The sequence below is a fragment of the Bubalus bubalis genome, chromosome 2 (assembly GCF_019923935.1).
Source record: "Bubalus bubalis isolate 160015118507 breed Murrah chromosome 2, NDDB_SH_1, whole genome shotgun sequence".
NCBI classification, from domain to species: domain Eukaryota; kingdom Metazoa; phylum Chordata; class Mammalia; order Artiodactyla; family Bovidae; genus Bubalus; species Bubalus bubalis.
In genome coordinates, this window is record NC_059158.1 from 83692556 (window position 1) to 83715572 (window position 23017).

General features: G+C 39.5%; 1 long non-coding RNA gene across 2 annotated transcripts in view; it reads right to left on the minus strand.

Annotated features, from left to right (window-relative positions):
• The window catches only part of LOC112582010, a 52729-nt gene extending 37789 nt beyond the window's left edge, over positions 1-14940 (minus strand). Inside the window, exon 1 of one of the 2 annotated variants that reach the window (XR_003106610.2) lies at positions 13546-14940. This is a non-coding gene — a long non-coding RNA (uncharacterized LOC112582010). Of the gene's footprint in view, positions 1-13066; positions 13140-13545 lie in introns of those variants that run through there. The other variant, XR_006547690.1, reaches the window with a different exon arrangement.
• Between the last annotated feature and the right edge of the window lie 8077 nt (positions 14941-23017).

Consider the following 23017-nt stretch of genomic DNA (forward strand, 5'->3'; position numbering starts at 1 on the left):
ACTGACTCGATGGACGTGATTCTGGGTGAACTCCGGGAGTTGGTGATGGACAGGGAGGCCTGGCGTGCTGCGATTCATGGGGTCGCAAAGAGTCAGACACGACTGAGCGACTGAACTGAACTGAACTGAATCAATTTGCTATACACCTGAAACTAACAAATCAACCATATTCTAATACAAAATAAGAATTAAATGTTTAAAAAGGATAATCCTCATACACTGTTAGTGGTAATATAATTTGTGTAGCCACTATGGAGAACAGTATGGAGGTTTCTCACAAAACCACAAATAGAACTACTATACTACCCAACAATTTCACTCCATGGTATGTATCCTAAAAAAAAAAAAAAAAAAAAAGACACTAGTTTGAAAAGATACAAGCACCTCAATGTTCACATTGGTGAACACCTCACCTTCACACCTCAATGTTCACATCAACATTCCCTGGTGGCTCAGTGGTAAAGAATCTGCCTGCCAATGCAAGAGACACAGGTTCGACCCCTGGTTTGGGAAGATCCCCTGGAGAAGGAAATGGCAAGCCACTCCAGTATTCTTGCCTGGGAAATCCCATGGACAGAGGAGTCTGGAGAGCTACAGACCATGGGGTGGCAAAGAGTTGGACATGACTTAGAAGCAGCAACAATAACAATGTTCATGGTTATATTCACAGCATTATTTACAACTGCCAAGACATGTGAAACAACCTGTATCCAGCAACAGATGATGAATAAAGGAGATGTGGAATGCCACATAAAATCAAATAATAAAATTTTGCCATCTGCAGCAACATGGATGCATGGATGGACTTGGAGGGCATTATGCTAAATGAAATGTCAAATGGAAAAATAAAAGTGGTGTAAAATATCACTTACACGTGGAATATAAAAATACCAATTAGCAAATTAGTGAATATAACAAAAAAGAAACAGACTCAGATACATAGATATATAGAACAAACTAGTCATTACTAGGAGGGAGTAAGAAGGGTGGAAAGACCACAATATAGTGGGAAAAAAAGGGATATTCTGAGAGTATATGAAATTGTGTGTGTGAAACTTTGGAAAACTGTTTTGGAAAACTGTTTAAAAGCATTATAGAATTTAAAGACACTTTCATTCAATAAAAAATAAAATAAGAAAGATATTCTGCTAATGTCCTCATTAACCTCAGCATCATTCATATGATAATCATTATAATGACTGATAAATCTAATAGGGGGTTCTCTGGATTATAATTACACATGATTATTCAAATTTTCCTACATGTTTGAAATTATTCATAATATAAAGTTGGGGAACAAATTATTGAGATACTCCTGTAATAGTGAACAGCTGCACTATGCACAAGTTGAGAAGGAGAGTTTAATTTGTGGTCATTTGTTTCCCTTCCACCAATGAAGAATTTTAGGCAAGTCAGAGGAGATGTTGTGATGCAAGCATTAACGTGGCAAAAGCAACTAGCTACTAGCAAAGTTTATTGAACAGTTTTATTGTTAAGTCTTAACTAAAAAAGATACACTTCAAGATTTGATTAAATATAGCATTATATGTGAGAGGGAGGACAGAAATAAGGAAAATAAAATTTAAGAGGGAGTATGATGAAGATGGCAGAGGGGTAGGACATGGAGCTCATCTCTTCCCACAAGTACATCAAAAATATAGCTACATGTGGCACCGGATGTATGAGCACCCAAATACATAAAAACTAACAGACCTAAAGGGAGAAGTTGACAGAAATACAATAGTAATAGGAGACTTTTACACTTCACTCACATCAATGGACAGATTTTCTAGACAGAAAATCCATAAAGCAACAGATATCGTAAATGATACGACAGGTCAGTTTGACTTACCTGATACTTTCAAAATAAATAGAGAATTACCATAGTATCCAGTAATCCCACTCATGGGTGTATATACTTTTCAATTATACAAAAGTATAATTGAAAAAGATATACGTACCCCTATGTTCATAACCAGACTATTCACAATAGCCCCAAACATTAAAACAACATGAGTGTCCACTGGCAGATGAATGGATAAGGAAGATGTACATACATACAATGGAACATCACTCGGCCTTAAGATGAATGATGTCATTTGCAGCAACATGGTATAACTAGAGATTATCATACTAAGTGAAGTTAAGTCAGAAAGAGAAAGACAAATACCATATGATATCACTTAATGTGGAATCAAAAATATGACACAAATGAATCTATCTACAAAATAGAAACAGACTCAACTCACAGACTCCAAGGACAAAGGAGAAGCTGCAACACATGATAGAGGTGCAATCACATTAAAATCCAATCCCATACGCACTGTGAGGGGGACCCACAAACTGAAGAACAGTAACAGCAGAGACGTTTCTTGCACTGTTGCAAAGGCTCTAGGCCCCCACGTCAGATTTCTTGACCTGAGGATCCAGCAAAGGAACTGGGAATACCCAGAGAATCCAACTTTAAAGGTCAGTGGATGTGATTACAGAACATCCACAGGGACTGGGGTAAACAGATACTCTTGGGAGGCACAAACAAAACCTTGTGTGCACCAGGAACCATGGGAAAGGAGCAGTGACCACACAAGAGACTGAACCAGACCTGCCTGCAAGTGTTTGAGGGTCTCCTGCAGAGATGTGGTTGGTAGTGGCCTCCTGAAGGGATACGGGCACTGGCAGCAGCAGTACTAGGAGGCCCATGTTGGCATAAGTCCTTTTGGGGTTAGCCTTTAGCCCTACCATAGAGCCTGCAGACTCCAGGACTGGGCCACCTCAGGCCAAACGACAAACAGGGAGGGAGCACAGCCCCACCCATCAGCAGAAAACTTGATTAAAGATTTACTGAGCATGGTCCTGCCCACCAGAGCAAGAGTTTTTCCCCACAGCTTGTCCCTCCCATCAGGAAACATTCACAGCCCTCTTAGCCTCATCCATCAGAGGGCAAAGAGAAGAAGTAAGAACTATAATTGCACAGCCTCCAAAATGAAAACTACAATCAGAGAAAGCACCCCAAAATGATCACATGGATCACAGCCTTGTGTAACTCATTGAAGCTATATGCCATGCTGGGCCATCCAAGACAGACAATCATGGTGTAGAGTTCTGACAAACGCGGTCCATTGGAGAAGGGAATGGTAAACCACTTCAGAATTCTTGCCTCAAGAACCCTGTGAATATGAAAAGGCAAAACCTTGCTCTGTTTTTGCAAGCTGACCTTTAGAGACTTTAGTCAATGGGCTCCCTGGCATTCTGGTTGAGTTGGGTTGAGCTAATGAGAGACTCTGCCAAACACTGAAGGGACGGGTTGAGAGTGAGGTCAGGGTTGTTAGTGAGATCAGCTCCCTCTCTGCCAGGCTGTTGATTGGTAGAGTTCTACGAAAAGCCAGAGCTCTGTTGGGTAATCCCCCCTACAGCTGCAGCTGCCCTCTTCAGGTTCCAGTAATTCCTCCCTCTCCCTTCCTCTTCAGGGATGGGATGGCCATGGCTCCCTGCCCTTGCTAGAGCTAGCATGCTTCATCATCCCATAATAGTTCCTTTATTTAACTTTCCTCAATTACACAATTTGACCTTGTTCCTGCCAGGACCCTTATTGGTACAACCTAAAACTCAACAATTTCACTCTTAGGCACACACCCAAGAGAAACCAAAGCAGGAATGCTTTCCAGGAGACATGTTCAAGAATGTCGGCAATACACTTGGCACACTTTGGTAATAGCAAAACAGAAAACAAGGAGGGTGGGATCAAAGCTAATTGTGATATATTTGCAACCTAATATTACACAAAAGTGAAAACTAACCAACCAAAAGACATGCAACAACACAGACGAGTCTTGGTAACCAAATGTTGAGGAAAACAGTTTGAAGCAAGCCATAGAAGGCAAACTAGAGCATGATAAGCTTTTATAAAACTGAAGGTTATTTAAATACGCTAAAACATTTTAAGAATGAAGCATGACAAACACCAAATTTAGGACTGTGGTTAGCTCTGAGAGAGAGGAAAAGGGTAAGATTAGGGTAGACAAGGAGGACACAGGTAGGTTATTAGTATTACCATCTTGTTATGAATTAGATGGCAAGTTCAGGGGTGAAAATAAATTGGTTTAATAAAAACAAACCTATACTTTATTAATGTTAAAACATGAAAGCAGGTTTAGCAAGTCTAGATCCAGGTGAAGAGTTTCAAATTTATCCTCTAATCTTCTAAAGTTTTTGAGCAGAAAAGTGGTGTCCCTACACATTTATGTTAATCTGCAGGACGTAGACAACAGTAGAAATTCAGAAGTTAGCGATGGCCTTCGGGTCCTGGAATCACAGCAGGAGCATCAGAAGGAACAAGAAGCGGGGCTAAGTGTTGCTAGTTTTCTTGGTGGAAACACAGAAGGCCAAAACAAAGGAAGACTGAAGAGGCTAAGAGTTAATTTCCCAGGATAGGTTTTTCGTCACAGAATTTTTGAAGCCAGAATTTTCAATATCATCTTTTAAGGCAATGTGAAGAATTTTAAATTTCTGATGCTGTCTCTATAAGTGGCTAAATTTATGCTAAATAAACTGAATGGCTTAATTTCTTGGGCTCTTCCCAGTCCTACTGAATGGGAATTGAATTCAAGGGTAACATGACACCATAAATCGCCAGTGAGTTTTAGCTTCGTGTGCTAGATCAGTTATGTCTAGCTAGCTGATGTTATTATCCAAATTTGGGTGGTTTTTTTTTTTTTTTTTTTTGCATTTTTGTTTCTAAGTGAGAAGAGTACCATTAAAAGATATAAAGGGACTTCCCAGCTGAGAAACTGAAAAAAACCCTATTTCAAATAAGTTGTCATTGCTTGAATGTCAATCGTCCTTAAATTCTGAACATACTTTCATAACCAAGATTGCTCTTAAATATTTAAATGGTATCCTGTTTGCTACATTCAACAAAAACTAATATATCTTATTAGTGAATTAAATCCTGTGCATTGAGTTGTTAATCCCAGTACTCTATTTATACAACTTTTTTCAACTTTATTTCCTATTTTTATCTCGTCCTTCAACTGCAGTAATAGTTCAGGGTTGCCTATTTTTAGTGCACTCAAGTACCACAGGGCAGAAATGCTTTAACACTTCACTATATAACCGCGGCAGTCCTGGGCTGCACCTTCCCTTGTAGCAGGCGGCCTCTGCTTAAGTCATCTGTGTATTCCAACTTAAAGGGTGAGTCTAAATTTTCCTATTTGCCCAAAGAATACCCGTGTTGTGGCAAGAAGAAAAAAGAGCAATAAAGTATTTTGATGATCCTGTATTTGACAGGGGACCTCAAAAATCTTGTCTAAAAATAAGACATTTAATATAAGTGTCAAAGGTCAAGTAAATCATTTTTAGTAAACCTAGGACTTTGATTGTGTCCAGGATTGATTTGGGGAATCCTTGGATAAGAATTGTTTTATTCTTTAAGAAAAAAAAAAAATCAAAAAAAAAAAAGCCTGATTTCTTGCTGAATCTGACCATTTTCTTTTTTAAACCCTTATGAGCAGTCTTTGGAACAAGCTGACCTTCATTTAAATATGAGTTTACAATCTGCCTCAAATGTCTGGGTAGGGCCAAAATGCCAAGCATACTTAGGGGTATCTGGTTAATATTAGTGCAGATTATCCAAATCAGCTCCCTCCTAGAAGGCTGAGACTTGAATGAGAAGATGTGACTGTAGTCGTGATGTGGAGCTTTTGAGCGAGACGAGAACGGTTGGGTGATGGGGTTGTGCGTTTCCTCCTTGGCACTCAGGCTGTCCATGCCATCTGCTGCTGAATGGAAGAGACAACTGGGCTCCTCCTCAACAAACCTTGGCTCATGCTCTCTTCATTTTCTCTCAGAAGAACTTGTCTTTATTAGGACAAAGGTCTCTGGAGCATCGCAGAGATTTATGCCTTAAGAAATGTAGTGAACCATTGGGAATTAGGATTGCTGTCTTGAAATTGTGTGCGTGTGTGCACGCTAGTCTCTCAGTTGTGCCTGACTCTGTGACCCCATGGACTGTAGCTCCCCAGGCCCCTCTGTCCATGGGATTCTCTAGGCAACAATACTGTAGTGGGTAGCTATTCCCTTCTCCAGGGAATCTTCCTGACCCAGGGATCGAACCCAGGTTTCTTGCATTGCAGGCAGATTTTTTACTGTCTGAGCCACCCTTTTGAAACTTTAAATGGTCATAAAGCAATGAGAAGTGGGAAAATAAATTATTTTGAGGATGCCTGCCCAACACAATGGTCCTGATGTGAAATTCCATTTGCTACTCACTTGAAAGTGTATGATTAATCCTAAAAATATCAAAGATTTTGAGACTCGGTCACCATAGAGGGTGTGGAGCAGCAAAATGAAGTGTGGTTCTCTTGGTTGCAAACAAGACAATGACACGTGAACATTTGGAGAGATGTTATTTCCACGTGATATTATTCATGTTGTACTTCCCTTAGCGCTTAACAATTGTATCTTAAAGTTATTTATCCAGTTGTTTACTATTTTTCAATTACTAACTTGTTCTCCATGAGGGAAAAAAATCATACCTAGTTTATCTTCCATCCATAGTCCATAACACATAATAACAGCAGCAGTTAACATTTTGCCCTAATCATATGCTCTTTTAAATGCTTTGACATTAATCCTTTAATCTAACAGTAGATATTCTTACCTCCAATTTTACAAACAAGGACACTAAGGAACAAATTACCAAAAGACCACATCTAGTAGGCAGAAAACCAGAACATAAACCAGGTACTCTGACTTCAGAGTCCCCATTCTCCTATATTACCCGTCATATTCTGCAAGCGATAAGTATTGGTTAAAGCATGAATGAGCAATTCAGTAAATAGCTTTTAAAATCTTGGCTAAGTGAGAAACGGATCATTTGAATTTTTCTTCTTTTCTCTCATTAGAAATATTGATCTGCCTCTCTACAAATGTAAGAAAATAATGATAGCCAATTGTATTGAGAGCTTAATAATGACAACCACCTAACTTCAATCTTGATACAACTATTGTAGAATTCCCTCAAATTCTAAAGAGACAGAAAATTTGGGTAATTGAGGTTAAATTTACTCAAAGCTGTCTTGATTTCCACTAAAACATATTCTGCCAGAAATATATACAAATACATTAGGAAGCACAGAAACCTTTCATAGTATTTGTAAAAGTGGTTTCCAAAAAGAATTTCTATAAATGAGTTTATTGATTTTTAAAATCCTCATCCCTAACTCTCTAAAATATTATAGCTCTAATCAAGTCACCACCTCTTCCAGGGCCTTTGATTATTCCCTCTATAGAGAAGGACTCCAAATGGTCACTTTTTCCAGACTCCAATTCACTGTGTATTTTACACTTGGCTTAATTACTACTTGTCTCCATTTTAAAAGATTTTCCAGGGGAATGGATGAATTTCATTGTTTCAAAAAATTCTTCAAGTATAAGAAATAACTCAGTCGGTAAAGAATTCGCCTGCAATGTAGGAGACTCAGCTTTGACCCCTGGATCAGGAAGATTCCCCTGAAGAAGGATATGGCAACCCACTCTAGTATTTTTGCCTGGGAAATCCGGACAGAAGAGCCTGGCAGGCTACTGTCCGTTGGGTTGCAAGAGCTGGATACAACTTAGCAACTAAATCACCACCAATGAATACATCTGAGAGTTTCAAAATTCTACTTCATGATAAGTACAGTAACATTTGACTGAAGAGAGATCTTACTGCTTTTGTTAAAATCAGTTTCATTCAGGAGTATGTAGGGCCTCAGACCCTGGAGAAGGAAATGGCAACCCACCCCAGTATTCTTGCCTGGAGAATCCCATGGAAAGAGCTTGGCAGACTACAGTCCATGGGGTTGCATACAGCTGGACGCGACTGAGCAACTAAATAGCAAACAGGGCCTCAGAAGGAAAGGAGGCTTGCATTCTGGACTGGGACACCAGAGAGCTGAAGTCTAGGCCTGTAATGCTACTAACTTACTAGGAGACCTTACCCAGGCCATTTAATTTCTCAGAACCTCAATTCCTTCATTAGTAAAGCTAAGATTCTATGACATGACCCTTACCACTTCCAGAGAACATACACTTTTTAAATAAATTACAGAACTACTATGAATTTAATAGTAACATTCTAAAGGAGTCATTTTTAAGGGGAAATAAAACACCATTCTTTCTTGAAATCTAGAGTCCATCTAAGTGATACTGTTTCTCTATGAAGAAACAGAATGAGCTATGGTGAGGTGACTTTTGCAAATGATCTCATTCAGGAGGTACCGAGGGGACAGAGACTTGTCATTGCCAAGTAAGTCACATTTAAATTCCCTCAAGCCTTGAGAAATAATGTAAGGGAAAGTGCAAAAATAGCACAGTCATTCCTCTGGACCAAGTCGACTCCGAGGCCTCCTGAGAGTGCCACAGTTGCGTATTCATCTATATGCAAAGAGAAATAAGAATCCTCTATATTTGGCATATGGTGCTCCTCTATACACCAGTGTGCTTGTCTATCAGTGTATTTCATGCTGAGCCTTTCGGTAAGGAAGGAGCCACCATGCACACTGCCTCACACACAGCTACATATATTGAAGATGCTTTATTTTTCCCTTGCAATATGGAAAATTGCAAGAGCACACAGCCACACTGAACCAACCAGAATGAAACTAGAGGCAGCTGTATCTGATTGAAACTGCAGAAAGAATTGAGATTGACAGAGTTGCAGGGCTAGAAGGTTAATGAGTCCATAGTCCTGCCTCCAGGCAGAACTGTCCTGAACCATTCCAGGCAAATGACAGCTCAGCCTCTCAGAAAAAACAAAAAACTTCATAAGACACTTCGGTAACATATTCCATTGTCTAAAATGTCCTTATCCTCATAAAGTTCTGAAAGCAATATAAGTCCACACTCCTGTTTAAGCTCTCTGTTGACAGATATATAGAATAATAAAATTGACAGAAACATCGATGATGAGAGCCTTCGAGATGGGTCACAGAACTGGTTATATCTTCTCAAAGACCTCAGAGAAGGGAATAATTAGCACATTTGTGGACACTGGTTCTAGTTATAGTAACATTATGGTTCCAACTATTTATTTTCTATAAATCAGATCTAGGATTTATCATACATCAATAAATGAAATTTTGCTTTGTAATTCATACCAAGAATCACAAGTTTAGCAAAAACCATCTAAACTGAAGTATGTAATCGAGAAATAAGCTCTTACATAAAAAGGCAAAGGAAGTACAGACTGGTAGGCAAATAGACCCATATTTATTTACTAATGTTGTTACAGTATTCCAATTTATGGATCTGCTCTTATATATAATGCTTCTTATAGATTACTGCCTCTTATGTCTCTGGGCACTAGGAATGATGAAAGTGTTGGTGGCACTATATAAAGATTAGTGTAGGCCACTGGCAGATCAGGGTTCAAATTTCAAGTCTGCTGCCTGTCCTCTGGGTGACTGAGCAAGCTGCTGAACCTGATCCTTACTGCCCCTACCTGTAAGAGGAACTAATAATACCTATTTCACACTGGTCTTGGATGATAAAATGGGAAAATGCTGGTAAAAGCACACAGGACCTAACAGGCAGTAGAGTAAGTGTTAGTTGACACTAACCATTAATCTGATGTGCCACACACTGCCTTTCTTGCCTCTTCTCCATTCGTTAAGAGTTCTGGGAGAGAAGTGAAGGAGTGTAGGGCACACCTGACTCCTCTGAGTGTCACCAGGCTGTGTTTCTGCTTTCATTTGGCCTCTCTTCTGTTGCTGATCCCCATGCAAATTCATCAGGGGATTTCCCTTAGAGACACTAGGGGTAACAGCAAGAAGACCTTACGATGCCAAGCTCAAGGCGATGCTGGATGTTAACTTGATTTTAATAAAATCTGTGTATGTGATGTTTGTGCTAAGAACAAGTAGATGGAATTCAGATTCTAAAACACTATATTCATTTTTAGAAAGCGGTAATAGAACTGCTTTGTGCAAAAGATAAAAAGACTGATTCAAAGATAGACTTCCTTTTTGGTTCACAGGAGTGAGCAATAAGAGGAACTATTATTCATTATGAAACAGAAATGCTAATATATACAGAATCTGAAATATATTTAAATATGCAAAGTCTCATATTATCAGAGAAATATGCTCTTACTACATAAAACAGATAGAAGTACCCACTCCAGTGTTCTTGCCTGGAGAATCCCAGGGATGGGGAAGCCTGGTGGGCTGCGACCTATGGGGTCGCACAGAGTCAGACACGACTGAAGCGACTTAGCAGCAGAGGCATTTTAAATCATCACTCCAACTTTATGATCCAGAAACCACTGATATTTGAGTACATTTTCTCTTTTTCTGCACATATTCTGACAGGCAGGACTGCTTTTAAGTTCTGCCACTTCCTAGTTAGCTGGTGTTGGGCATACTTATGTAGTTTAAGCTTCTGTCACTGCACCTGAAAATTGGTATCAACTTCATAGTTATTGTGATGACTCATAAAATAAAGCATATGAAGCACTTTAGCACTGTGCATGGTACATAATAAGCATTCACTCATGACAGCTATTGTAATTATTCTCTTTGTTATATATTACTTTAAATGAAAAAATGACAGTTGGAGAGGAAATGAAGATCACTAGTAAGCTACTCTGTCTTGAGCTTGGAGCCAACACAGTACAGAAAGATCTCTCATGTAACAACATCAGAGACAATTTATTCCATGTTTCATTACGTGCTTCTAGACACTAGGATATCATTAATATAACAGATTCGCAATCCTGTACCAGTCCTGAGACAAGTGGTATCACTATTTTCACTTTACAAATGAGCAAAATGAGTCAAAGACAGGTTAAGTAATATGCAAAATCTCATAGCTAAGTGACAAAGCTAGGGTTTGAACGCAATCCATTTAGTTCCAGAGTCCATTCTTATAAACTGCTAGGTGGCAAGCCCTGTACTTGCCCAGCCTTAAGACTAAAGAAAAAGCCCAGAGTAAGCGACAGAGACATCAGTGGTTTAAGGGATAGAGGGATCTTATCCAAGGTTGTACACCCTCCTGTGCACAGACGGTGGGAGGGACATGACAGCAGTCTTCACTACTCAGGGAAGAGGAGGCTACCGTTAGCAGGGGGGACTGATGTCAGGTTGGCTCAGTTACCAGAGAGACCGGCACCTGGGCCAAGGGGCAAGCACACAGGCTGTTAATTAGGCCCTATAATTAAGAGAAGTAGATAGTCATGTGAGAGAAGCAGGGCCTGGTTAAGCAGAAAGCAAGAGAACAGCCATCTTGAGCAGCCTGACTATACACTCATCCCTACACACGTGTGTCCACCCATCTTCCCGGATACCCCTGGAGTAGGTATGTAGAGGTACATGGAAACCATATACCACACATACAGAATCGACAAGCTGTAGCTAACGAGTATCGAGGGGCCAAGAGATGGACAATTTGGGGGTCACATGCTTATCAAGTCAATTTTTCATGGAAGTCCAGAAGAGGACGACACAGTCATCTCGCTTTAGCAGCTCAGCAATCATACTTGTTTTGCAGTGAAGCCACATGTTCATGAACAGATTCCCTCTGCTCAGACTAAGGATGAAATGCAAGATGTTTAACAGGCACAATATAGGGGAGATCATGACCACTAAGCAAAATACAAGCAGAACAGCCTTCTGAGACAATGTCAGCCCTGCCTGTGGTTTTCATCCTGGTCTGCAGGGCCATCTCGCCTGTCCACTCACAGTGCTGACTGTTGGTGCTGAATACTGGAGAAGCGATGTGACAGACCCCATGGTAACATAAGGGTTCCTTTCTCCAGTAGAGAGCCTAGAGTAGTTGCTTTACTAAGTGAGGCCCGGCAGGAGACAGGGGAGATCTGTAGGCAGCAAACTGAAGCCACCAAACACCTGCCAGTCCCAGGGCCATTTTACAATGTGTTCCTCTGGGGCTAGATCTTGTGGCAAGGGCAGAAGCAAGTTAAGTGTCCTGATAAATAACCAGCAGTCATCCTTTGGTGGTCAGTAGTCGAACTCAGATGGCCTGGACCAGCTGCTTGTGGGTTAACACGGCATGAGAACCGTGATGGGACCACACATGGGGAGAGAGGGTTTCCGTCTCAGTAATGAAGTAGCCTGGCAGAAGTGGGGTTGTAAGGAAGGTGGAAATACCAGTGTAGGCCAATTTTATTGGCCCATTCCTGAATTCATGATCAAGAAAAGTGGATCCCTTGGTTCTTATCAATGTTTACAGTAGCGGGGGGGGGGGGGGGGGGGGGGGGGAGTCTATCATGCATAGCTATTCTAGATCCCAAATAATGTTTTTTGGGTTGCTAGATAACTAGGATAGGCCTCCTGTAATGCTTCCACCTTATATGGTAGGCTACATTTAGCTGTTGTTTCATCACGCTGCATTGTCACTCTGCACTTTTGCATAGCTGGGACCTGAAGCCCAAGAATGCTCTAATTATTTTGCTATTGTCACAGTTCCCTAACAAACCCTTCCAAGTAAGCAGCCATTCCAATTTACAAGCCTGTCCCTGAGTTAATATCCCTAAAGCCTGTGCCTGTAATTGCTTAGGGGTGGTGCGTTAGGGGTATGCTCAACATAGTTGACAAAGAATCTACCAGTAATGCAGAACACCATAGTTTGATCCCTGGGTCAGGAAGATCTCCTGGAGCAGGAAATGGCAACTCCAGTATTCTTGCCTGGCAAATCCCACGGACAGAGGAGCCTGGCAGGCTACAGTCCATGGGGTCACAAGAGTTGGACATGACTTAGTGACTAAACCACCACCGCCACCCAACTATAAAACAGCCAGGTATATGAGAACCCAGGTCCTGCATTTTGTCAGTATTCATCAGCCATTCCTGTGCACAAGCGTGGGGCTGCTACTTTTCAACTGGCAAGAGACTGTGAGTTTAACAGGATTTCATCGACATAATGGAATAAAAAGACACCTTTCATGGTAAACAGTGTCCACAGGGCTCCACATGCTGGGGGTGGGGGGCTACCTTGCAACTTTCATTCCCTGTCCTTATTTCCCAACATCTTGACATTTACGGGAGTTTTCTCAGCCACCCGGCTGGCTCACCAATTGTTAGGCTGCAAGTGTTGTTCAGTTCAGTTGCTCAGTTGTGTCTGACTCTTTGCGACCCATGGACTGCAGCACGCCAGGCTTCCCTGTCCTTCACCAACTCCCGGAGTTTACTCAAACTCATGTCCATTGAGTTGGTGATGGCACCCAACCATCTCATCTTCTGTGGTCCCCTTCTCCTCCCACCTTCAATCTTTCCCAGCATCAAAGTCTTTTCAAATAAGTCAGTTCTTCGCATCAGGTGGCCAAAGTATTGGAATTTCAGCTTCAGCATCAGTCCTTCCAATGAATATTCAGGACTGATTTCCTTTAGAATGGACTGGTTGGATCTCCTTGCAGTCCAAGGGACACTCAAGAATCTCCTCCAACACCACAGTTCAAAAGCATCAATTCTTCAGTGCTCAGCTTTCTTTATGGTCCAACTCTCACATCCATACATGACTACTGGAAAAACCATAGCTTTGACTAAAACGGACCTTTATTGTACTTGCCCAGTTATAAGACTGAAGAAACAGTCTGTAGTTATGACAGAACCACCAATGGCTTAAGGGACAGGAGATCCTACTTGTCTGAAGTGAAGTCCCAGAGCAGCATCCCACTGTGTGCTGTGTGAGGCAGCCAGCGAGCAGGAAACACCAGCAACTTTTGCTACCTGGGGGTGGGGGTGGGGGGCAGGAAGCCTCCATTTATAGGAGAATTGATGTCAGGTTGGCTGTTACCAGGGAGACCAGCAGCTGAGGCAAGGGGCAAGCACACAGGCAGTTAATTAGGTTCCATGATTAAGAGGATTGGATATTCATGTGAGAGAAGCAGAGCCTGGTTGAGCAGCGTACAGAGAATAAGAGAACAGCTGTCTTGAATGGCCTGACCATACATAAACGGATATAGAAGAGTTTAATATTGAGCAGATATTTTTGTTAATGTTGCAATTTAAGTCAAACGTTCTAAAAAGACCTTAAATTTTTTACAATTTAATTGCAATTAATTAGAAAAGGACCAGATAGATAACTACCAGGAAAAGAATTAGATAGATGCCCTATTCTTTAAGAAAGAATGTTTTGCAATGTTCCCAAGTGACTTATTACACCCGTCCAGAGAAGTTACAGGGCCTCAGAGCTGATCCGTCTCTTCTGAAACTTTGTAGGTAGCTAGAAATGGTTAGGCAGCAAGCAGTGTTCTTGGAAAAATAGATTTGTATTACCCTTGGAAACAGACTGTGTTGCAAGAAAGTTTTTGGCATGAAAGGAGACTGAGTATACACAGTTGTCTCTCAGATGGTGTGGGTTTGGAAACATAAGTGGACAAGCCAAACCCTTTAAGTCTTCCTTTTCCTTTGAATTGAATTCCAGAATGTGTTTTTCATGTTACTATGTAGCATTTGTGTTTATCCTTATTTATTCCTGCATAATATTTCTTTGAGTGGATGTAACAACAGCTATTGAATGAAAACAAGAACCCTCAGTCATTCCAAACTGACTAAGTTAAAAGTCCCATTCTTTTCATGTTCATCTACTTATCCCTTTCAGATAGTGAGGAAAAAAAATCCCAAAGCATGTGTGTGGTCAAATGATAAAGCAAAATTGCTGTCAACTTTTGGAGAAGACGGATATGTTCAGATACTGCTGATGAAAGTATAAATTGGTATATTCCTTTTAGAAAACAATTTGGCAACATTTACAAAGTGCACTATAAATGTTCATAATATTTGGCACAGTTCCTCCTATTCCTGGGAATTTATCCTAAGGCAATAATTAAAAAGGGGAAAAAAAATAAATGGAGAGAGAATTCAAATATAGTGTCAATTATAAATAAAACCTAAGGAGCATACTGATTGTTCAACAATAGAGAAACAGATAAGTAAACAACATGGAATATTTCATTCCCTCAAATAATGATAAACTGCATAATAACATAGAAAAACAACATGTTAAAAATCAGAGTACTAAATGATCTGTTTACTTTGATTATACCATGGGATGTGAATAAACTAGAAGGTTAACACTGAATAATGGAAGCAATGGTGTTAAAATAGGAATAAGGATTCGGTGATTTTTTTTTTCTTCTTAAATTTCTCAAACTGTTGCTTGAGATATGCAAGAGAATTAACAAATAAGATAAATAAATGATGGAGAGTTTTCTTTGCCATTAGAAGAATAGATAGAGCTTTCGCTTCCCACCCCCAGTGATAGAAACCAACCAAACACACCAAAACTGGAAAGAAAGAAAGAAAGAAACAAACATTTAAAAAACTCCTTGCCATTTGCCTCCAAGGAAAGCTATTATGTTTAGAGCTTACACTTCTGAAATAGCCACTCTGGTGAGAAAAGAGACAGAACAATCTTCCGGAGTAGGGTCTTCAAATTGTAGTCAACTTTGAGATATCTTACTCTCGGACTTCCTGGTGGTTCAGTGGTTAAGTATCTGCCTGCCAGTGCAGGGGACATGGGTTCAATCTCTGGTCTAAGAAGATCCCACAGGCCCTGGGGCAACTAACCCCATACTCCACAACTACTGTGCCCATGCTAAAGGTCTGTGTTCCACAAGAGAAGCCACCTCGATGAGAAGCCTGAGCTCTGCAACTAGAGTAGCTCCCACTCAGGGCAACTAAAGAAAGCCAGTGAACAGCGACAAAGACCCAGCAGAGCCGAAAATAAATAAATAAATGGATACATAAATAAATAAAAAGAGATCATACCCTTCTTGCCTCCCTCTTTCCTTCCCTCCCTTTCTTCCTTTTCTTCCTTCAACTACAGCAGATGTTTATATTGCTCCTTTCTTCTTTCCTCTTACAAATTTCTTTTCAATATGGCTTTAAGGCTCCCTTTTCAATACTTTTTACTAAATTTTTTTTCTTTACCTTCCATCTTGATATAATTATTTTATCCTTTATTTCTATATGTTATTTACAGTTAATTCATTAATGTACTTTTATTCTCACCCTATTTTTTGTGTGTGTGTGTGTGTGCTTTGTGTGTGTGTGTGTGTGTGTGTGCTTACAGATATCCTGGCTGACAGGCTATAATTTCATTTTCAGTAGTGGACATAAATAAAGGTTAATTCAACTCTAGCCCTTAAACAGTACTTCATGGTTAAGTGGTTATGGCTAAGTTTATGGTTATGGTTAACTTTCTCAGAAGAACTAAACGACAATAGCTTCGTGTCATTAAGAACATCTTCTAATTATTCCTGTCTTCTATTCAAATTCTGTTACAAACAGAGTAAATGCTTTAAATTTCTTTATATTAGGTTGGTGCAAAAGTAATTGCTGTTTTGCACTGCTGAACTTTGCTGTTTGACATTGCTGAACTTTGCTGTCTGACATGGCAATACATTCTTAAACAACTGCGGTTATGTTATACATCATTTTAATGCACATTTCTCACTTTATGTTTTTCTCCTAATGATATTACTTGCTGTGTATATTTATCTTAGACAACAGAACTCATGTTAGACAAAAAACAAATCTGAGTGATTTTTTTTTTATTCGAGTTCAAAATGGGTTGTAAAGCAGCAGAGACAACTTGCAACATCAACAACACATATGGCTCAGGAACTGCTAATGAATGTACAGTGCAGCGGTGGGTCAAGAAGTTTTGCCAAGGAGATAAGAGCCTTGAAGATGAGGAGTGCAGTGGCCAGCCATTGGAAGTTGACAGTGACCAACTGAGAGGATCATCAGAGCCAATCCTCTTACAGCTACACGAGAAGTTGCCGAAGAACTCAATGTCGACCATTCTTCAGTCATTTGGCATTTGAAGCAAATTGGAAAGGTGAAAAAGCTCAATAAATGGGTGCCTCATGAGCTGCCCCCACCCCAAATATCGTTGTTTTGAAGTGTTGTCTTCTCATATTTTACACAACAACAATGAACCATTTCTCTATTGGATTGTTATATGTGAGGAAGAGTGGATTTTACTCAGACAACCTGAGATGATCAGCTCAGTTGCTGGATCGAGAAGAAGCTCCAAAGCACGTCCCAAAGCCAAAGTGCACCCAAAAAAAGGTCAATGGTCACGGTTTGGTGGTCTGCTGCCGGCCCGATTCACTATAGCTTTCTGATCCTGGCAAAACCATTATATCTGAGAAGTATGCTCAGCAAATTGTTGAGATGTACCAGAAACTGCAACGCTTGTAGCCGGCATTGGTCAACAGAATGGGCCCAATTCTTCTCTGCAACAATGCCTGACCACACACCCCACAACCAACGCTACAAAAGTTGAATGAATTGGGCTACGAAGTTTTGCCTCATCTGCCATATTCACCTGACCTCTTGCCAACCAACTAACACTTCTTCAAGCATCTCAACAACTTTTTGCAGGGAAAATGCCTCCACAACCAGCAGGAGGCAGAAAATACTTTCCAAGAGTTCTTCAAATCCCGAAGCACAGATTTTTACGCTACAAGAATAAACAAACTTATTTCTTGTTGGCAAAAATGTGTTGATTGTAATGGTTCCTATTTTGATTATTAAGGATGTGCTTGAGCCTAGTTATAATGATTTAAAATTCATGGTCTGAAACCACAATTACTTTTGTATCAACCTAATATTTACACAGTGAAAATAAATGCTTTGTGGGAAAATTAAGTGTACTTTCCCACTTGTTTTTAAAATAGCTTTTGTCACTTAGTGTATAGTTTGTCATACAGTTGAATAGTATTTCTGGTCTTCATTGGTGTTGGAGTAAATTAGCCAGGTATCTGTGGCTTAAGTCTGTTTGCAGTATTGTATTTTCATTCTGTGTTGCTAATGATTTATTTTCTGAGTTATTCATATTGAAACATTTTCAGTCTAAGTGGATCAACTGCCCTAAAATACTTTTCAACTTACTAAATATAAGTAAAAGTTAGACTTTTCATTTTGTTATGAAGTCTTGATTATAAGCAAAGACTCTAAGTTGACTGTTTTCTTTGACTTAGTTCCTTTAGCATTTGAAAATACCAGACAGTATTACAAAAACTTATGCTTCTCTAAATGAGAATGTAACACTGTTACATTTTCTGTTTCATCGCTTTTATAGATGACACGTAAATCATATTTCTCTGTTTTCATAAGAGTACCTCTGAAGTTTAATCATCATAGGTGAACACTTAAGCAATGTCATCATGAAATAATATTCAAATACCTCACCTTCATTAAACAATCATCTGCCTACAATGCAGGAGACCCAAGCTTGATCCCTGGGTCGGGAAGATCCCCTGCAGAAGGAAGTGGCAACCCACTCCAGTACTCTTGCCTGGAAAATCCCATGGACAGAGAAGCCTGGTAGGCTACAATCCATGGCGTCACAAAAAGATGGACACAACTGAGTGACTTCACTTTCTTTCTTTCATTAAACATACCAAGAACCTATTATGCATTAGCTCAGTGTGGTGCCTAATGGAGAAGGAAATGGTAACCCACTCCAGGGTTCTTACCTGGAGAATCCCAGGGACAGAGAAGCCTGGTGGGCTGCCATCTATGGAGTCACACAGAGTTGGACACGAATGAAGCAACTTAGCAGCTGCAGCAGCAGTGTGGTGCCTTGGAATACAACAGGAAGGAAAACTCTTGGCACCCTGTGCTTTTCTCTTGCAAAATAGGAAACTGATAACTTCATAAAGCTCCCTTTGGTGTAAACTGTCTAATTCATCTGATTGTTTTTATTTCATGGATCATAAAAGATTACCCATTTTAGTAAATGCAGAGCTTTAAAAAAAATAAGATATTTTAAGTGATACTTGGTTCAATATCTAGAGTTTACCATGGTAGGCTATAACTGGTGAATGTTAGAGTTATCTTTGAATATGACTAAAGATGTGTGTATTTCTATTTTCAAACATTGGATAATACATGTGTATTGTACAAATGAATTTAAATTGTAGGTCGCCCTATGCACTCAGAAAATTGAACAAAAGCAATGAAACAGGATAAATACAGCTTTACAAACAAAAGTTAAAGGATTTTACATAGTCTCAACCTACTCCCTTCGGTGCATACATTAAATATTTCTACTACCACGATATTGAGATGAGAGGATGGCCTTATGTTACATATCGACTCTTTGAAAAATCCAATATTAAAAATTCTAAGCACATGAGAGAAGTATGTGTATTAGTGCCATGTTACACAAGGAGTAATTCTTTTGGTTTTCTTTAAAAGGGATCATTATGATCCCTCCATGAGTATATTTATAACAGTATTTCATGTACAAAATTTTTGTTTCTGCACAGTTTATCAGTAATGAATCTATTGTGTAAAGCATGGTTCACTTGTAATCTTCTTATACTGTACTAACTTTGAGTAGCCTCAAGGTCATTCAGACTGGTTTTCGCTTCTGTGTAAAGACAGCCTCAAGCTATTTAAGGAATATCTGGCTGCTGGAGAGCTTGGAGCCAAATTTGCAGTTCAGCAGCAGCAAGTGTATGCTTTTTAGATATTAACCTCACTCCTGGCTCCATCTAACTTTTCCATTCTTATTTTTTCCTTGTTTAAAAGTTCAAAAAAGATTTCACATGTGAAATAAACTCGCAATCATCTACCCTAAATTGTTCTGGGTGCTTATCTAGATATAAATAAAGATGGGCTAAAGAATTTGTATGATTATTAGGAAACCCAAAGACCAGAATTATGAAATAGCCTTTGTATGCTTTAATTATGTTTTAATTATGTTTGTGCTAGAATATCCAAAATGAATAGCTATAAGAAAGAATCACTTTTTAGCAGATAATAAGTCATGTATCAGGACTTCCCAGATGGCTCAGTGGTAAAGAGTCTGCATGCCAAAGTAAGAGATGCAGGAGACTGGGGTTCAATCCCAGATCTGGGAAGTAGGAAATTGCAACCCACTCCAGCATTCTTGCCTGGAAAATTCCATGGACAGAGCAGCCTGGCAGGCTACAGTCCATGGGGTCTCAAAGAGTCCAACACAACTGTGACTGAGCACACACAAGTCATAAATTGGTAAACATGAAGAGTTCTCACGGGTAAATGACTTATTTAAATAGTTTTACTTGAAGTAATCCTAATAGCACTTATTTGTAAGTTCTAAACAGGTTCTAAACAAACCTGAATAAATGGACTATGACATTTTGAAAACTGCTTCAATCTTTAAAACGGTACATTAAAGTTGATTTACTGAAAATCTCGTGAAAATACCTATGACATCTACATTAAATATGGTGAAAGGATAGTAATCAGTGAAACGTCTGTGATTTCCAAATGAATCAACAGTGGTACATTGCTAATGCAACACTCAATTACATCATGTTTAATTTATGGGAAAATGTTTGGATATGCTTAAAATGTCTGTGGTAAATCATTTTGGGATCTTAATTGAACATTTTTCTGTGATAAATTACTCTGTAAACACTGAAATAATATTCTTATATAACTACCAATTTATTTTGAAAGACTCCAACAACCCTAGATCATTACGTTATTTTCTTTGTATGATCCAAAGCATGTACCCTGCAGGACTTAATTTCCCTTTCTGGTAGCAAATAATCTTAACATTTATGAAATTCTTATTTCCATTCCACAGCCTAGTTATCAGTTCTTAAAACTTAAAATATCTATGTTAGTTTAATGTACTAAATATCATGGTATACTATGGTTTCTTCAATAATGAAAAATGCTTAGAATTATAAATTTGACACTCTTTTCCCCAATAATAAGCTACTTAATTTAATATACTAATGTTCAGCTCAGTTGAGTTCAGTTCAGTCGCTTAGCGGTGACCGACTCTTTGCAACCCCATGAATCGCAGCACGCCAGGCCTCCCTGTCCATCACCAACTCTCAGAGTTCACTCAAACTCATGTCCACTGAGTCGGTGATGCCATCCAGCCATCTCATCCACTGTCGTCCCCTTCTCCTCCTGCCCCCAATCCCTCCCAGCATCAGAGTCTTTTCCAATGAGTCAACTCTTCGCATGAGGTGGCCAAAGTACTGGAGTTTCAGCTTCAGCATCAGTCCTTCCAATGAACACCCAGGACTGATCTCCTTTAGAATAGACTGGTTGGATCTCCTTGCAGTCCAAGGGACTCTCAAGAGTCTTCTCCAACACCACTGTTCAAAAGCATCAATTCTTCGGCACTCAGCTTTCTTCACAGTCCAACTCTGACATCCATACATGACCACTGGAAAAACCATAGCCTTGACTAGATGGACCTTTGTTGGCAAAGTAATGTTTCTGCTTTTGAATATGCTATCTAGGTTGGTCATAAGTTTCTTTCCAAGGAGTAAGTGTCTTTTAATTTCATGGCTGCAGTCACCATCTGCAGTGATTTTGGAGCCCAAAAAAATAAAGTCTGATACTGTTTCCACTGTATCCCCATCTATTTCCCATGAAGTGATGGGACCAGATGCCATGATCTTAGTTTTCTGAATGTTGAGCTTTAAGCCAACTTTTTCACTCTCCTCTTTCCCTTTCATCAAGAGGCTTTTAGTTCCTCTTCACTTTCTGCCATAAGGGTGGTGTCATCTGCATATCTGAGGTTGTTGATATTTCTCCTGGCAATCTTGATTCTAGCTTGTGCTTCTTCCAGCCCCGTGTTTCTCATGATGTACTCTGCATACAAGTTAAATAAGCAGCATGACAATATACAGCCTTGACGTACTCCATTTCCTATTTGGAATCAGTCTGTTGTTTCATGTCCAGTTCTAACTGTTGCTTCCTGACCTGCATATAGGTTTCTCAAGAGGCAGGTCAGATGGTCTGGTATTCCCATCTCTTTCAGAATTTTCCACAGTTTATTGTGATCCACACAGTCAAAGGCTTTAGCATAGTCAATAAAGCAGAAATAGATGTTTTTCTGGAACTCTCCATACTCTATTACTTTATTATTAAGAATATTTAAGAAAAGGGTTCATTTTTATGATGGATACTAGTTGAAATGTCATTATTACAGAAAATATTATTATTATTAATGTATTATTAAAACATTATTAATACAGAAAAATTTTATGTAAAGTTGAGAAATAAGTATTTTTAATCATAAAATACTATGATACTAAAAATTAATAATTTCCCATGTTACTATCATTCACTACCTGATGAAATGTTTAAGTCAAATAAATATTTAAATCAAATAAATCCTATTTTGAAAATTTATATATCTGTCTACTTGAAATACAATAATTCTTCCTAAATTATAATTAATTTAGATAATATAATTTAAAATCGATGCAAATTTATATTATTCCAACAGCAATAAACTTAAACTGGACTGTGGTTTTTCTATCACTTTCCAGAAAAATGAGTTAACAACAAATTTGGAGACTATACCAGTCCAAGTTCTTGGCTGCAAACAATAACACAAACAAAGCAACATGACACAGCAAAAGTAACCGTGGCTTCTTCGACTGAGGCCTTAATTGGATTCTGTGACTCCCTTTGTCCATTATACTTTCCTTTGCCTTTAGTTTGAATATCAGTGGGTCATGACTTTGTACCCAATATGGTGAGGGAGCTGAGCCCCCAGTAACCCTGTTTAAGTCAGCTTGCAGTATACTGACATTTTCTTCCACCCACCACTGTGACAGTAAGTCTATTTTCCCTTAAGGAGAGCAGACAAACATAGCAACACAGCAACAGTCATCTTCTCTCTGCAGCAATTTTAGTGTTTTTTTTTTTTAGTATTTATTTACTTGGCTGCGTCGGGTCTTAGTTGTAGCACATGGGATCTTTCATGGTGGTGCACAGGCTTCTCTCGTTAAAGCACAGGCTCTCTAGTTGCGGCACTCGAGCCTAGCTGCCCCATGGCATGTGGGATCTTAGTTTCCTGACCAGGGATGGAACACGTGTCCCCTGCCCTGGAAGGTGAGTTTCCAACCACTGGACCACCAGGGAAGTCCTTCTCTGTAGGTTTCTGTTTTTTCCCCCAATGGCTCAGTGGTAAAGAATCTGCCTGCAATACAGGAGATACTGGACACATGGGTTCAATCCCTGGGTCGGGAAGATCCCCTGGA